The sequence below is a fragment of the Pogona vitticeps genome, chromosome 2 (assembly GCF_051106095.1).
Source record: "Pogona vitticeps strain Pit_001003342236 chromosome 2, PviZW2.1, whole genome shotgun sequence".
NCBI lineage: Eukaryota > Metazoa > Chordata > Lepidosauria > Squamata > Agamidae > Pogona > Pogona vitticeps.
The window spans coordinates 192,040,077-192,044,298 of record NC_135784.1 but is presented as its reverse complement, the minus strand read 5'-3'; the positions used below and the strand labels follow the sequence as shown (position 1 = coordinate 192,044,298).

At 48.1% G+C, this 4,222-nt stretch overlaps 1 long non-coding RNA gene across 1 annotated transcript; it reads right to left on the bottom strand.

Annotated features, from left to right (window-relative positions):
• Positions 1-240: 240 nt before the first annotated feature.
• On the bottom strand, positions 241-2,236 carry LOC144586454 (uncharacterized). Its single transcript, XR_013541292.1, has 2 exons — positions 2,066-2,236; positions 241-860 (listed from the first exon to the last, which is right to left on the bottom strand). It is a non-coding gene; the product is annotated as an uncharacterized LOC144586454 (long non-coding RNA).
• Between the last annotated feature and the right edge of the window lie 1,986 nt (positions 2,237-4,222).

Below are 4,222 nucleotides of genomic sequence, written 5' to 3'. Positions count from 1 at the left end.
TTTCTGGCCCAACACAAGCATGGTCCCTCCTGCCCTCCCCCCCCCGCTTTCTTGTCAGCCCCTCCTCGACGCATCTCATCTAATGCCCATGGCCTTTTCCTCCCCACCTCAAATGCGGTTCTCCCCCCTCCCCTCCCCTCCCCTCCCGTCCCCTCCAGTCATTCCCTCCTCGACGCGAGCCCTGTCTACCCCCCCCCCCCGTATTTTTCCGGCCAGCACGAGCCTGGTTGTGTTGTATAGTTTTTCTTTTGCTATCAAGTGTGGAAAGTCTCTCATTAGGAGGCATTTTTCTCTTTTTTTTGCCAATGGTCGTCGGCCACAGGTTGAAAGGAAAAAAACGGCTGGACTATGTTTCAAGTTCGGGTTTGGCAAATATAGCACCTCCATATGGACTAGTGTGGGAACGCTGTCCTCAAGGTCAGCAGCTGATATCTGTTCTTCAGTGCAGAGTACAATCTCCTTAGAGTTAGAATATAACTTCAAAGGATTTCTTCGGCCAATCCTAACTAGTGTCCCATCTGAATTCTCTCAACAATCTGTAAATTTGTCAAGGTTAATCAAAGAGAGTTCTCGGGGCGTGGCTCTAGGAATTCCGCTGGCGGACATGTACATGTCGACTGACTTCTTGCTTTATCTCCAGTTAATTGCTTTTTCTTTGTTTTGTGATCACCTAAACCTTTAGCCGTTTTGTTTTGTGATCACTACAGTCTAGGATGGCTCTCAGGCATGAGACGTTTCAGCAGATGCAGAAGCCATTTGGCATATAAAACAGTCACTCCAGTTCTTTCAACCAAGAGTTCACATGCTTGCATTTGATGGCTCAGTGAGCTTTCTAACGCAAAGTGCACATCTCAGACGTTCTGCAGGGAGAAAAGAAGACAAAATTGCAATGATGAGAATGTTGTGATTTATTTCCAAGAATAAGTCCTTTTGCACTGAAATACTTCTGCTGTATGTTCACAGAAGCATTAAAGGCAACAAACCTGCATTGTTCGAGTTCGCATTTTGCAACACAGCTCTAAGCAGAAAAACACACTGGAGGCAGTAGAACCCTGACATTTCCATCCACAAAAAAACAATCAATCAAGAATATTACAATGAGATATACAGAAGAGAAATTTAAAATCTGGCACACGAGATCTTTCTTCTTTGCACAAGGAAAAAACTATCAGATGAGAATACTGTAAATATGGGAAATCACACCTTTATCTTGGCCATTTGACAATCCTGAATCAACTGTATGCTTTGACCTTCACTCCTGACACTCTCTCATTCACTCTTTTCGACTGCTGCTTTTATTCCTTTTTTAATCTGAAGTAACCCAAAGGATGCCATGTATGCCTTCCTAGTCTTTAATCCTTACATGGATAAACACGAGTTTTACCTATTCCTAACCATGTTCTCATCCACTGTGTTACAGTTCTCATTTGGTTTCAAGCCACATCAGGTGGATAACTTTCAAAAAAAGATGTAGAATGTCATAATATTGTCCAATCCTACATAAACCTATTTTTTAAAAGTTTCATTATCTCCATGCCACTAATGGTAAGAAGAATTTAAACTTTATACTAAGAGAGGGAGAGAGAGAGAGAGAACTCCTCTGCTGCCCCCTACAGCTCAGACTAAGCCTTGCATGCGGAGAGAGTCAAAGGCTTGAATGCCCCGAAAGGGATGGGAGGCAAAGGCAAGGCCATCCAAAGGGCCCCCCTGAAATAAACGAACCTGAACAACTATTCCACCAAATCAGTACTCAAAAGACTAACAGCAAAGTCAACACCGTTCTGGGGAAATGCATTCCCCTGAGTAAACAAGCAAAGCTAAACCAGTTGAAAGGAACTGCTGACCCAGCTTAATTGGTTTTTTTCCCCCTAGCCTCTTCCAGGATCACTCTTAGTGAAGTGTGAAGCCTCTTACAGAGAGGATGCACTGACCACTTTAGTCATGCTTTGAGGCAGGGTGATGCAAAAGCACATCCAGGCTCAAAAGCAACCTGAAGGACAAAGCCTATTCTGAGATTCAGGCAGCTAAGAGTTGTTCCCTCCAAAAACAATTAACAGCTTCCTACCTCTCAGCTCTCCCCACAGAGTAGCATGGTTTCAGCGCTGAAGCCGAGTTCCTCATAACAGCAGGCTGGGTGACAGGTTCCAGCCAGAATAAAGCTGCTGCCCAGAACTGCTGAGCTCAGCCATTTCCTCTGGCTGGCCTTATATCCCATCACCCTCCACCAGAGCCTGCAACCTTTCCAACCAATCAGGTGCCGTCCTTTCTGAAGCCAACTAATTGGTAACTTCTGGAAGAGTAGCTCCTGAGGTCACCAGGTGTGCCTAATTAGCACACCAAGGGAAGCCAAAAAAACAAATCCTCCCCAGTTTCAAGGCCTATAGATAGCATTCTTCGCAGCCAGGATGGCTCTGTCATTGCCCGAGCCTTCTTTCTCTCCTCTCCACTCTTTTTGTAGCTTTCCTCTGCTCTGTTTTCTGAGAGATGGTAAGAGTGGCAGCTTTCCTGGTGCCAAAACTCGGGATCCCTGAGTCAGGGAGAGGGACTGAGTTTTAAATTCTTTTGAACTCCCCCACTGCTGGCACCAGGGAGGCAAGGGTCTCTCTGAAGACAGGCAGACGATGGTGTGGTGATGCGCTTGACAAGCCCTCTGGCCGAACGCAGTCTTTTTGACTGATGGGTTTCTCAATGCCTCTCCAGCAGAATCCTAGTTCTGCCCCCTTTGGGGAGACTCTTCCTGAAGGGAAAAGCATTTGGTGCCCATTGGTGGAGGGGGTTTGGGGAGTCCAGCCCTGCCTCCTGCAGCCTTGGTAGGTCTACTGGGAAATGCCTGCTGAGGGAGGGTCCCGGCTGTAAAAAGGTGAAAGGGGAAAAATCCCTCGTAAATGCCACTAACATGATAGTCTCTGCTAATGCCCAGGGAACCTTCACCTGTCACCTGGTGACAGAGCGAGCGATCCTTTGGGATGGGGAAAACGCATGGATGGGTAAAGTTTAGGAACTTGGGCTCTTTTCCCCCTTCATTGGGCAGCCGGGTTTGCTCCCAACAAATCCCTCCACCTCCTGGCTCATGATTGGGGGGCTGCGTGGATCCATCCGACCCTAATCCTGCTCACTCTCAGCCTCCTGGTTAATGTCTGGGAGGGTAGTTTGGGTCCCTTAGAGCAGCGGTCTCCAACCTTGGGCCTCCAGATGTTCTTGGACTGCAGTTCCCCCAAGCCTTCACCACCATCTCTGCTGACCAGGATTTCTGGGAGTTGAAGTCCAAGAACACCTGGAGGCCCAAGGTTGGGAACCACTGCCTTAGAGTAGCATTCTGCCCACCCTCAGCCTCCTGGGTCATTATTGGACAGCCGGCACAGGCCTCATCCACTCTCAACCTTGTTCCTAGAGCTCCTGATGGATGGATGGGCCCTCTGCATTTGTTTTCACGCCCCACCCCATGTTAAAGGCAAGCCATGGGGTTTCTTCCACCCTTCCCCTGACATTATGACGGAAAAGGGAGTTTATGTTCCTTCCTTTTTCCTGCAACATCCTCCCTAGGAGAAAGGCCTTGAGCCTACTTGTGTGATCATGTAATTACAAGAACGAACAAACTTGACACCATTGTTATAGATGACATTTTATTGAGCAGGTTCAAAGAAAGGGTGCTTGGAATATAGTGTGCCTGGGCACTAGCATTTTGCCTCAGAAGCACCCTTGTATCTTCGACAAAGAGAAGACAGACAGACAGACAGCAGAGAGACCTGTGCAGAGAGCCTTTGTGTAGCTGTGCTGCACCTGACCCATAGCTGTCTGACCATGCCATTGCCAGTGTCCAGGTGCAAGGGTCAGGCAGTGCTTACTGAAATGGCTGCGGTCACACACGGCTGAGTGGTTTGGGAGCTGCACCTGTAGCATAGCTACCTGTGTAAACAAGAGAGATGGTGGGACAACAGTCAAAGCCCTAGCCTAGTCTGGAACGGAGAGGACAGCAGGCCATTGCTTCTTTTCAAGTCGTAGAGCACTGGAAATGGCGGTGCTGTTGGGAGGTAGCTAAAGAGGGCACCAAGGGGGTATGGGCTGACCTGGCTCATGGGCTTTGGAGTCTCCCTGAAGTCTATTGTGCGCATGCAGAGTTTCAGCTTTCTCACAACAACTTCACTTCAGCCCTAGAAGACACAGGCAGGAGAAGACGTCACGTCTTATTTGTTGCTAGTCAGAATGACTCTCATGAGAAAGG